Source organism: Periplaneta americana, chromosome 2, assembly GCF_040183065.1.
Source record: "Periplaneta americana isolate PAMFEO1 chromosome 2, P.americana_PAMFEO1_priV1, whole genome shotgun sequence".
Taxonomy (NCBI): Eukaryota; Metazoa; Arthropoda; class Insecta; order Blattodea; family Blattidae; genus Periplaneta; species Periplaneta americana.
In genome coordinates, this window is record NC_091118.1 from 104,234,328 (window position 1) to 104,248,775 (window position 14,448).

The window sequence follows — 14,448 nt, forward strand, 5'->3', positions numbered from 1 at the left end:
AGGGAAAATTTTGTGATATGCTGCTCTGACGAGAAAAGGATAATTCTGCAAATGAAAATAAGAATTTAATTTTCATCACAATATGACTCTTGATTGACTCAGTCATTTACTAATTTACAAAATGGTTCACTGATTGACAAATTGGTTTGAGTGATTTGGCTGACGTCACCTGACTGACGGAGCTAAATTCCCGACTAATTAAACTGGTACGTTACTCAGGTCTGTCAGATTAACTGACCAACTGACTGACTTACTGACTAAAGGATTGTGACTGATTGATTGACTAAATTACTGATTGACTGAATGAATGACTAACTGATTAATTGACTGACTGAATGGCTAACTGGATTGACAGACTGACATCTACTGATTGACTTCCCTACCTGATTGATTGACTTGACTGATTGACATATTGACAGAATGACTCACTGACTGATTAATGATTAGACTGGCAGACTGACTGACTTGCCTAACTGGTGAATTAACTCGACTGATTGGTTGACTGACTGATTGAATAACTCACTCATTCTCTTATTCACGCACTCGCTGATAGACGAAACGGTTCGTTATGTAACTGGCTAAGAATCCTGACGGACTGAACTGAGCTGACTGAGAGATTAGCCTCACTAACCAGATAGGCTGACCAGACTGACTGATCTGACAGATGTGCAGATAGACCTGAAAAGCGGACAGAGCTTGCAGACTGATAGACTGACTTAATCTGGCTGATGAACTAATTCAACTGACTCACTCACTGATCCGATTTACGACTGACCTGAAGTGACTGACTATCGAAATGACTTGCCTACTGTCTGATTTGACTGAATTGGCCGAATTGATAGGCCATATTATTCGTCTTACCTGTCCAGTAATTTACTTCATTAAATCAATTATGAGAAAAACAGTTTCGTACGGTTCAGAGACTTGGAAATTTAAAAATAATTAAAAAATAGATTTTAGGCAATGGAAATGGAGATGTCTGGCAAGAATTTCACGAAGAGATAGAATCAGAAATGATACAATAAGGCAGAGAATGGAACTAAAAATACAATTGCGGAGGATATTTCAATAAAGAAGTTAATTAGGTATGGCTGTCTAATGAGAATGAGTGAAGAGAGATTACCAAGGATGATACATGAATGAATTCCACCAAGAAAAAGTATTATTATTATTATTATTATTATTATTATTATTATTATTGTTATTATCATCATCATCATCATCATCATCATATAATTTATTTTATTGACTGAAATAGTTATTGCAACTCGTACATTGTGTTTGGAATTAATTATTAGGCCTACTACCTCATTTACTTCAGGTGATAGTTTAACTATTGCTGATACTGAAGGAAAAGGCAAACCTTTTTCTTGTATGGCCTCACAATCAAAAGAATAATAAGTATCCATAAGTGGAAGTACTGTTAACCCTTTGCAGCATAGTGGTTATTCAGAAGAACCACCGTTTTATTTCTTTCTAAATTTTATGGCACAGATATTCTACCAAGGAACCACCTCTTGAGTATACGTAGAGGTGCCATGTATGTTTTGAAGTTGTGTGCAGAGTTAAAATGTTTGAAAAAAAATTATTGAAGCTTTGGTATGATCCATGATATGAAAAACATAAAAAATTAATTTGTGCTTCAAAGGGTTAACTGAACAATTTAAAAACTTTACATTCAGAAAAGATTAATTTATAAGGTTAATCAATAAGTTTCAAGTATATTTTAACTATTATTTTCTTTTTGTAAAAAATGTACAGGATCTACAAAACTTTTTGAAGTTCCACTCCACGCAATATGCCATATTGGATGGTGTACTGAAAAAGAGCCAAATAAACTGTACACAAGATACTGATTGGTAAAATACGGCGAAGAATAACAAATTTATAAATTGCTTTACGTAATCTGCTGCATAGATAAGAAACATAAGAATACCACTTCAGATGCTGATCATTGATGATGCTCAGATATTTCACAACTTCAGCTTATTTCAAAGGAAGATATTGAAAATTAAAAATAGAAGAACTACAATTATATATTACTAAACTTAAATTACTATGATGATTCAAAGATTGTTGACTAATAGATGTCAAAAAAAGAAATTAGTGTTGTTTTATTAATATTAAAATAACGAAAATTAAAATCAAGCCAATATTTTACACAATTTTCCACACGGCGTAATAAACCATTTTCTGGAAATAAATTAATACGTTACACATTATTCTATGTGCTTGGAGACACTGTGTTGCTGTGTTTAATTATCGAGCCACATGATTTTAGACATATGATATTTTAATATTGTTTTACCTGATGATGCCCCTTGAAGGGTGAAAACGTTCGTACAAATATAAATATACAAAACAGTGATATGTAACTTGGTTTTGTTTAATGTGTTAAGTCATAAAGATTGAAACAAAGCTGTAATATATTGATATATGTGGCAAAGAAACAAATGCTAGGAAAGAGACAAAAACAGACAAATGCTAGGGAAATGATAAAAAGAAATAAATGCTAGGGAAGTGATACAATTGTAGCGATAAACAGCCATTATTGGTTGAAAGACGTCCTTTCGTACCGTTTTATTGGTCAAAAGTAGTATGACGTAGTAAAAGTGTAATAGTCAATATAAATTACACATTTCTATCTCGTATTTTACGCGTCGTATAGAAATTAATTATAGAACACCGTAAAATGAAGTGAGTTAGCACAACTTGAGACCAAGTAAAACATTTTGGGACGTCTTGTCGAGATCCGAATCTACAACCATGTATTTCATGTAGCGTAATAATGCGCACCTTAGCCGTTGCACGTATAGTGCACATAACATAAACTTCGTAAATCTGTACTATGTATAAACCTATGTCAGTTTTCTGTCAGTATTGTAATGGTTCCAGCAATGTGGTGACCATTACAACTCTTCCTCATCCCTCCCGAATGGTGAACAAAATTTAACTCAGACGCTACAATCCAATTTCAACTTATAAAAAAGTATATCCCATCTGTCGATAATTTAGAGCTTCGTTCGGACTGTGAGTAAAAGAGAGGTTCTGTTTCAGACCAGAGAAGTCACTTTGAATTTTTTGCATGCGCCATATGGTCGACGTAGATTTTTTCCCCTATCTCAGCAGTCTGGAGTTAAGGTTGATTCACACAATATTACAGACAAGACTCAAGCATGAAAATTGTACATGAAAAAGACACAGCGAAAGGAACAATCTACGCACAAATATGCTACAATATTTATACAGTGCTTTAAATCTCATATGTTTGAACATATGCATGCATATGTATGTATATGTATGTGTTTGCAGACATGTACATGGTACAGTGAATAATATTATGGGCACTATGTGTACTGTAAACACCAATGACACTGATGCGATACCTCATGAATATCCATCTACAAAGCAACATCCTCCAGCTACAGTGTATTTCTGCTAGAGTTAGTTCAAATTTCGCAGTCCTGAAAAAGATCGTTTTTAAATTAACGGAATAGCTTACGTTCAAGTTGTGGTAACTTCTTCCACATGGGATAAGTATACACACGCATACATAACGTGTAAAATCACGAGAGTGCTGAAGTTTTAATTATTTTGTTTACCTTAACCTTTGACAAAATTTTGAACACGCCAACTGCCGTACCACTTAACCATTACCAATGTAATACACTCTACATAACTTAACATTGTTGATGTAGCCACCCGTGTAAGCCATTGTCTTTCATCAATGAACAGCAGGCTAGATAACAGGAGAAATTTGCACGTAAAATACATTTTTGAATAAATTGCATAGCAGCGTTCCAAAGTCCACGAAATTATTGACTCTGTATGTGTTTATATTACAATAATGCGTAAACTGATGTAGACATTGAATAATTTCAAGGAAAAAATTGTTCCGGGGCCGGGTATCGATCCCGGAACCCTTCGCTTAGCGCACGAATGCTCTACCGACTGAGCTACCCCAGGACTATACACGAGACCGTTACAATTCGTCCCTTTATATCCACACACATATATTCGTTACTGTAGGTACGTTAACAGAAAGCCAAAATTTAAGTCACACAAAACTGTGTGCACTCAAATTTGGGTTCTGGCGTCTTGTCAGCCCATTTGAATTGTGTGGATATAAAGTGAAGAATTGTGACGGTGTCGGTATAATTCCTGGGGTAGCTCAGTCAGTGGAGTATTCGTGTGCTAAGCGAAGGGTCCCGGGATCGATACCCGGTCCAGAACAATTTTTCCCTTGAAATTATTCAAGCCTGCTTCACAGGGAGCTTCTACCTGAAAGCCAGATTTGCATGATGTAGATATTACTTAAACATCTACATATATAATTTGAACTGGTAATGGAAATTACGAGAAAACGGCTGAACGGATTTTAATAAATGACCCCTCATTTTGAAGCTTGGAACTCAAAGCTTTTCGGAAAAATAGTAGTTTTCAGTGAAATGTCAATTTTTCAACATCATTTTCCTATTTTCCAAAATCCATCTGTCGTCAGTTTTGAGAACTAGCTAATTGCATTCACGGCCGACTTGATGTTACCTTCGCGAGCATCAAGTCGGCCGTGTTGCATATCAGAATAAAACAAAACACACACTACAGTAAACAATATTACACGAAGGCCATGATCTGCAAGAATGCTGACATATTTAGAGCTCAAATTAAATTGGTTATTAAAAACTTAACTTATTAAAATAATTTACAGGTTCGATTCTGTGGTGTGTAATTTTCTGGGTATAGCTGTGTATTGGATATTAAAAACTACAAAACTTGAAGTGGTTTGATGACATTTTTATCATTAGAAATGAAATATTATTGTAGTTAATGCCATAATGTGACTATGTTTCATTAATTATACATATTAATGCTATATTGATGATATAAAAGTGAAACGTTTTGGGGTTATGTAAGTAGATGTAGAGAATAACTTAAATTAGATTTTGATTTCTTTATTTTACTGAATGGCGGCTATATAGTAGGCTATATTATATTATAATATGTGTTACTGAAAGCTATAAAGCTTACGTAAGATAATAATATTATTAAAAATCAAATATTTTTATAGTTATTAATCAAGTGGGGTTGGGTCTTTTTCATATATTTAATGGCGGTGTGGTGTAGATATTTATATGTGTAGTTCTCTTCAGTATTGGCTCGAGAGAGAGTATCTTTCATTATTATGGAAGCAAATAACTTTCAGTATGTCTGGTATTCTTCATTGAAAATAAATCTGAAAAATGTTTATTTGAACGTCTAATGAACTTAGTTTGCAGCATTTGCTGCACAAGCCACTAGTATTATATAGTTATGTCTTGCTATTTCTTGCGATGCTTAGCTAGTGCAGTGGTTACGATTATTTATCAACTGAATGTCCACAATAACGGTAGGAGCGTTTGCCTGTGAATCCAAGCCTGCGCTTGGGCGTGGCTTTGATTACCTGGTTGGATTTTATCCGAGGTTTTCCCAAACGGTATGGTGAATGTTAAGTAATGCCATGATGAATCCTCAACTTCATCTCACCAAAAACCATCTGGTTATCACCAGTTTCATTGGACCGACTTGAAATCAGTTTTGTAAGCCGGATATCCCGGTCCAACTTTCTTCAGTTCAAGAGAAGAGAAGAGTAGAAGTGAAGAAAAAATTACATATATACGTTTTTGGAATTATTTCAGTTTGTCTTGTTATAATTATAACAGTTTTATATTCATTAATATATACTAAAAGGCATTAAAGCTCTCCTACTATCAGAGTAGCGTACTCATGAATCTGGTATTCGATGGCAGATCCGTATCTATTACGTAGAGGTAAGTTACGCGACAGTTCCTCTGTTCCTATTGCTGTTACTACGAACTCCGCTGATTTATTACCGATATTACTTGTGATGTGGCAATATGCAATAAATTCGACTCCGAGAATTCTACTGCTTTTAATTTATAAGTCTTCGCTTGTGTTTGGGATAAGTTTTTAAATTGAATAAATCTGTTTAAACACACACACTCTCTCTCTCCCTCTCTCTCTCTCTCTCCCCTCTCTCTCTCTCTCTGTCTCTCTCTCTCACACACACACACATATCGCATAGGCCTGTGTCATTGTTTGGTTTTTGATTTTCTTAATTGTAGTGACCATTTAACCAGGCGACTGACAACACATGATCCTTTTTCTGCTAATTTATAGTGTGTTTGTGTGTGTACGAAGAGGCTGAGAAAAGCCTTTACACTATATTTATAACATACTTCACCCATTATACCAGTGGTTGTCAGCTGAAATGTGCAAAGTATAAGCGGTGCCGTCCCGTGTGCACCGTCGTGCAGGAGGAAGAGATAGAGAGCATACCCGCTAGTAGCTACGAGTGCACCATGGTGCACTGTGTTTTCCGCGGATAAGAGACGCTAGCCCCAGGGTTCTCTGCGCTGACGACCGCTGCATTATACTGTACATAACTAACCGTACAACTTAATTCTCGAAGACAGCGAGGTCAGTAGATTCATCCTCGGCGTTGTAGTAGTTACCATATCCGATGTTTGATCCAATAGGCCCTATTAGTGGGTTCTAAGCTGACCGAAGGCGATATATTTTAACCCTTTGTAGCAAAAATTAATTTTTTATGTTTTTCATTTCAAGGATCATAACAAATTTTCTATCAATTTTTTTTTCAACATTTTAACTCTGCACACAATTTTAAAACATAGACGACACCTCTATGTATACTCAAGAGGTGGTTCCTTGGTGGAATATCTGTGCCATAAAATTTAGAAAGAAAGAAAACGGCGGTTCTTCTGAACAACCACTATGCTGCAAAAGATTAAAGGGCGTTAAAATCTTGAGCATAGCTTGCTCTTGAAAGAAAGTAAAGCTGTATTCCCCTTATTCTCTGCGTATTTTCCTGTTCTCCCTTTATTTATTGTATTGAGAGAGAGGTTGCATTTTTATGTGAATGTCAATTCCCAAAGCCCCCCCTCCCCAATAACTAGTGAGGAGAAAGATGTACTTCTACGTGAAAACCTTATTCTGCTATCTAGTTCACCACACGCAATACTCCAGTCAAATCATAATATAGTAACTCATATTTTATGATCATAACGAAGATTATATTAAATGAGCAATGCACTGATTTTAAAAATTGATATTTGCGATGATGACAATTAATGCATTCATAATAATGATACAGGACTTCTCCAATACCTAATCTTCAACGCTACTTCTCCAGTGGCTGCGTGGTTCCAGCCTTTCCTAAAAAACTGTTCACGGTTTGAGTTTCGGCCATCTCTCATTTTGAAAGACCCATAATGACACTTGTAGCGGACGAGCAATATTGTAGTTTGTTTTTCTTGAGTTCTCCCATCTCCCCATTTATAGGTTTCAACATAATTTCGGCCAATATCCATCCCATTCTCACCTTCATAGCATGACCTTCAAGACTGGTTGGTAACGTGCGGAGGTGGCTGGTCTACGAACATATGGGGATGCTTGGCGAAACTTAGCGCAACAGACTGTGCCTAGTCGGGGTTTAGCGAAATAGTTAACATGCGCTATGGATTCATCAATTTCCCTCATAATAATAATAATAATAATAATAATAATACTGGCAGTCGCAAACATTAAGCACCTTCTTGGTTATTTCCCCATAGAACATTTTCCGGAGTTCGTTTCCCGAAAACAAAAAAAAAATAGTCTCTCTTTCATTGATTAAAGTTCTCGTTAACACTTTGTTAAAAAACGTAAAATTTACTCTGTCACACGTTAAAAGTGTTAAAACGAACATATTAAAGCTATAACCAAACCTTACATTACATCAAATTATGCAGATCACATTATCGACAATAATCATGACTACAATAATATAGAAACAGATATGGAAATTTTACACATCACACCAAAAAGTTTACAGTTAAATATCCTAGAACAATACGAAATATATAAGAATACAATAGCACACCCACATTACATACTTAATACGCAACTACAGTTCAATACGCACATATTGTTTGACATCATAATACGTCATAACATACAGACAGCCAACCCCCACCATAGGAACAACACACCCCCACCCCTACCATTGACAACTGCACATCGCAGAGCCAAAATCAGCAGTGGTTCAAGAGACACTGAAGACGACGACAAATAGCGTCGAAACGGGCCGTCTGTCGAAGGTAAATACCTTTTTAAACAATTTTAACACTTTTAACGTGTGACAGAGTAAAGTCTCTCTTTGTTAATAGCCTTTAATGGCGATAGCCCTACATATAATCATCGACTATGATATATGTTGGCGGAGGAGAAAATCCATTACAAGTAATTCTTGGGCGGACTGGAGTTTTAACTAAATACCTGGGTATAGGGCTGCAGGGTGTAAAATTAACGCGGAAGGATGAATTGAAGTTAAAATGGTCAAGATGGTTAAAATCTGTTGTAGTAATTCCAATTTATAAGGGTCGCCGGAAAGATTGTCAGAATTATAGAGGTATTACTTTATTAAATTCTGATACAAAATTTATATAAATATAATCAGAAATAAACCTAATAAACACTATTCACACAAAATTAGTGAAGAGCAGAACGGTTTCCGCAAGGGGCGATCCTGTTTCGATGGCTATTTCACACTCAAAATTATGATTGAGAATTACATGGAATTTAATATGGAAATTCATATAGCTTTCGTAGATTTAAGAAATACATACGGCAGAGTTAACAGCAATAATATATGTAAACACACTGTAATATCAATTAAAGATAAAAAATTAATTATTTGACTGGAGACTTCACTTCTGTTATATATAACATACATACATACATACATACATACATACATACATACATAGTGTTCTGCCAATAGGCAGGTCTTTCACTACAAACCCAGCATTCTCCAATCTTTTCTATTTTCTGCCTTCCTCTTAGTCTCCGCATATGATCCACATATCTTAATGTCATCTATCATCTGATATCTTCTTCTGCCACGAACTCTTCTCCCTTTCACCATTCCTTCCAGTGCAGCCTTCAGTAGGCAGTTTTTTTCTCAGTCAGTGACCCAACCAATTCTTTTTTCTCTTTCTGATCAGTTTCAGCAACATTCTTTCTTCATCCACTCTTTACGACACAACTTCATTTCTTATTCTCTCTGTCCGTTTTACACGCTTCATTCTTCTCCATATCTACAGTTCAAATGCATTTATTCGTTTCTTTTCAATCCGTCGTAATGTCCATGTTTCTGCCTCATACAATGCCACACTCCACACAAAGTACTTCACTAGCCTCTTCCTTAGTTCTTTTTCTAGAGGTCTGCAGAAGATGCTCCTTTTTCTATTAAAAGTTATCTTTGCCATTGCTATCCTGCTTTTGATTTTCTGGCTGCAGCTCATGTTACTGCTTATAGTACATCTCGAGTATTTGAAGCTGTTCACTTGCTCTACTGCCTCATTTAGAATTCGCAAGTTTACCTTCTTTATTTTTCTTCCGATAAACCATGGTCTTCGTCTTGTTTGCATTTATCTTCATTCCATACTGCTCACAGCTATCATTTAGTTCCAATAGCATATCCCTTAGTATCGTTTCCTCTTCTGTTAACAGCGTCACATCATCAGCAAATCTTATGCACTTTATTCTTCTTTCTCCTACTTTTACCCCTCCCATGCTCTAAAAAGAGTTCTTCACCAAATCCTCCAAGTAGAAGTTGAACAGGGTAGATGATAAAGTACATCCTTGTCGTACTCCTCTCCCTATTTCACTTCCTTCTGACATTTCTTATCCTATCCTGACTTTGACTCGCTGTTTCATATATAGGTTACTGAACAGCTCCTACTTTTCCAATCCACACTAATTTTTTCGAGGATGTCCATCAGTTTGTCCGGATACACTTTATCAAACGCCTTTTCTAGGTCCACAAATACTATATACACGTCTTTATTTTTCTCTAGGTACCTTTCGCCGATTGTTCGTAGTAGTCCAATTGCATCCCTTATACATTTTCCTTTTCTTCCAACTGATTTATAATACAAATAAATACAATTATGGAAGAATGGAAACAGAAGCCTCGCGGCAAAATACTAATAAAGAGAAATTGCTGTACTTTTCGCTGATGCTACCAGCTTCTTCAGAAGGTGATCTACATAGAACGCTTCATAATGTCCGTATAATTTTTAGTCAATACAACATAGAAATTTCACCTGATAAAACAAAAATGATATTGTTTGGCAAAGACCCAATTGTTTAGAAAACAAAATTCTGGAAAAAGGTGCATGAATTCAGTTACTTTGGGTATAATCTATCTTTTTAAGCTGAAAGGGTTAACTCCCAGATAATCAACAGATACACTAAAACTGTGAGTGTAATAAATAATATGTTTATAGCCTGCAATCGTTCAGAAATATACCTTTTTACACTTGTATAATATTCACGCAAGACACATTCTCTCTTATGGATGTGAGGCATGGACTTTAGGAGCTCATGCTATTAGCAGAATCACAGCATGTCAGATGAGATTCATGAGAAGGACTGCAGAATACACTGAATTCGACGAAAAGCGGAATGAAGATATTATGGAGGAACGCAAGGCCGAACTATTAATGGAACACATTTGAAGATATAAAGAAAACTGGAAAAATCACGTCAACACAATAAGCAACAACAGATTTCCAAAGGCAATTTTAAATTATTGACTGAAAGGAAAAAAGATCAATTGACATTTCATTTTATTTATTGTATTCCATAGATCTTACATTAACATTGAAGCCTTAAGATGTGAAAAAAGTCAAAGTTTTACAAGATTTCAATTTTTTGGCGAGATGAAATGAGATGAGGCCGAGGGCCCGCCATAGATAACCCGGCATCCGCCCCAAACCTGTGGAAAACTTCGGAAAGAAACCAACCAGGCAATCGGACCAAACGAGAACCCAACCCAACCCAAGCCCGAGCGCAGCTCCGGATCAGCAGGCCAGCGAGCCTGCCGATTGAGCTACGTCGTTGGTTCTACAAAAATATACAGTACATAGCAATCAGATTATTATATTTACAACCTAAAGAGACCTAAAACCAGATGGACAGAAAACAAGACCGTAACAGACCATTCAGCTTAATACTTGGAATTATTATTATTATTATTATTATTATTATTATTATTATTATTATTATTATTACAGAATTAGTAACTTTCCCGTTGAATTTCATTTTCAGAATTCTAGTTCATAGCGTTCTATTACATTAGGCTGTCTCTAATAAAGTGGACAGAGAAATGTCAATTAAATCGTATGGAATCTCAAAAGAAATAAATTTGTATTAACTTAGTAGTAACGTGTACAATCTTATATATAAAAGTCAATGTGGCTATGTATGTATGTATGTATTCAATACAAATCTACACGCTTTGACCGATATTTGCCAAAGTTTGCACATTTAATCTTCATAACACAGAGAGGAACATAGGCTACATTAAAATTGGACAGATAGACGTTAAATTATGGAAAACAATAAAAATTAGAACGTAAAAAGGCCTTTATGATATTAAAATGGCCTCTCCTACAATCAATTGTTTTTTTATTGATGTCATCCAGTTACGTCTTCTTCCGTTGTAAAAGCGGCCATATTGTTATTGGAATATAAAATAAAATAATATTAAATTAAAACTACGTAAATGAGGTACGATCTCTTGATTGAATGTATCATGAGCAATAATATATAATACAAAATGACATAAAACACATATTTGTTTAGTTTTTATAAATTAAAAATCAAACCTAATAGACAGCAAATGTAAAACATTCATAATACTTAAATCCAAGCACTTCAATACATACCTCTCTGTAGCGTAGTGGTAAGATGAGTGATTATAGTGTAACGGGTCACAGGTTTGAACCTGGGCTCAACTCCTTTTTTTATTTTGATAATTTATTTACATTATTTTAGGTGCGTTATTTTATTTTAACCTGCCATAAAGGGAGTTTTACTACATAAATAATATACCCGTAGTATTTCATTTATGCTGTCTCAAACAAAGTTACCATACAATTATATTGATATCTTAATATATGTGGTAAAAGTGAATGTGGGTATGTATGGTCTATATACAAATCTACACGCTTTGACCGATATGTGCCAAAGTTTGCACATTTAACCTTCAGGAGAAAAACATAGGCTATATTAAAATTGTACAAATGGACGATAAATTAATTAAAATATAAAAAATAGAAATAAATAGACCAAACATGTAACATTAAAATGCTATCTTCTATAGTCAATTGTTTTTTTTATTATTGTTTTTTGTATTCAACATCGACTTTCACAAGGCCATGGAAATTATAACACGAATAACATTGTTGGTAAACATCATGAAGGCTAAAACTAGATAATTCATAGAATAAAATAAATATCTTTACGCAGTCCATGACCGTATTATGAATTTCTCGATGCAGTTGTAGATAGTGAGCAGGCTGTGTTTTATCCAACTGAATTCTAGAATTCTTTCAAACTACAAGGATTGCTACCACATAATTTACTTAATATTGAATAACCAGACGTACTACTGCGAAATATTAACCCACCAAAATTATGCACCAACATGAATTGGTGTGAAGAACCCATGCGAAACGTAATAGAAGTCGCAATATTAACTGGAAAAACGAAAGGATAAGATGTTTTTATCTCACGTATTGCTATGATATCCATTCTATTTAATGCAGTTGCAATTCAGTGCGACTAGCATTTGTAATGACCATATTAAAATGAAGCTCAAGGATAGTACCTCAAAGTTGCAGACATTTACTTAAAAACTGCGTGTTTTTCACATCCTCGACTATATTTTGTACAAAGGAGTGGGGGGGAAAAAAAAAAAAAAAAAAAAAAAGATTTTACACATATCAAAAAGGAATTCAATGATATTTCTGTCATGTTGCTAATGTAGTATGTGAATGTACATAAGCCGACTGACAATATCATTGTATTAATTCTAAAATATACGTCTCTCAAAATATTGTTGTTCACGTCCGAAAATATGTTACTGCGAAATTCTATCTGTATAATCACGTTGCAAATGTAGTATGTTATGCGTTGTGGAAATAACAATCTCTTAATTTCTAAAATACCGTCAAGCCTATACGTCTCTCAGAATATTAGTCTTTATGTTAAAAAAATGACTTATTGTAAGTTTATATTGTATCTGTATTCTGTGTATAAAATAAGAATTAGCCTAATATAATATGTTCTGAATTTGTGAGATATAGTTTTCCAAGTCATATTTAAAAAAAATTGGGTATGATATAAGTGGGTGTACAGCGGTCAAGGGGTAAAAAATCGTCCAATATAAATTAAATTATATAGGTACATATTGATTCGATGCTGAAACTGATCAGAAAGAGGAAAAGGAATCATATTATCGTTGGGTTTTACTTTGTTCATAGTTTAATTTTTGTATCTTTTATTTGTATTTCTAGCGGTGGGGAAGAGAAGGCCTAATGGCCTTAACTTCACCAGAATAAATAAATAAAAAAAATATATAAATAAATAAAAACCTCGAACGTCAGGCACATGATATGTTTTCTTTCGGTGCCTGATTTACGACTGTTTTAAATTGAGTTAACGCTGGCAGGCATTTCGCTAAGGAGTTCATCAATTCATGTAAGTGACGTTAAGTAAAGAATAAATCTTAGTTTAGTAAAGGCAATTCGTTTTGGTTGTCTATAGTTAGGTTTCCGAGATTTCCAAAAATGTAATAAGCAGTTTAATTAAAAACAGAAGCAGAAAGGAAAACCCGTGCAACGCCTGTGCTTTTAGCTACTATATTATATAAGCTATGACAGTTACCGAATAATAAGTTGGATTTATGAACCCTGATTTGAGATTTACTGTCGCCGAAGTTTCGCAACTAATCGCAGGTTCCATCAAGAAGGTTATTTGCGTCAGTAAATTTCAAAATACTGCCTGTTCGATATTCTGAAATTATACTTCTGAATCTGGTCACAGTGAAACTCTATAATCTCAAACCTTATATATATATATATATATATATATATATATATATATATATATATATATATATATATATATATACAGGGTGTTTAAAAATACGGGGCATAATTTCAGGTATGTATTTCCCACATGTAGACAATCAAAATAGTTCATTACAACATGTGTCCGGAAATGCTTTATTTCCGAGTTATGGCCTTCACAACATTGAAATTCACCTGAACGTTTTTCTTTCCGCAGGTCGTTGCCGTCAAAGGAGACATTAAGAGGGCACTCTTGACAGTTCATTCCGAGGCGAAGGTTACATTCAGTGTTGTGCAGGCGTTAGACTGTGCGACATGTATTCAAATCAAGAGCTGGCAGAGATACACTTCATGTACGGTAAAGCGGACGGCAATGCTGCGCTGGCTCGTCGTTTGTACCAGGAGAGGTACCCACAGCGACAATGTCCAGATCGGAAGACGTCTCCATTACCGTCTGTGCGAGTATGGA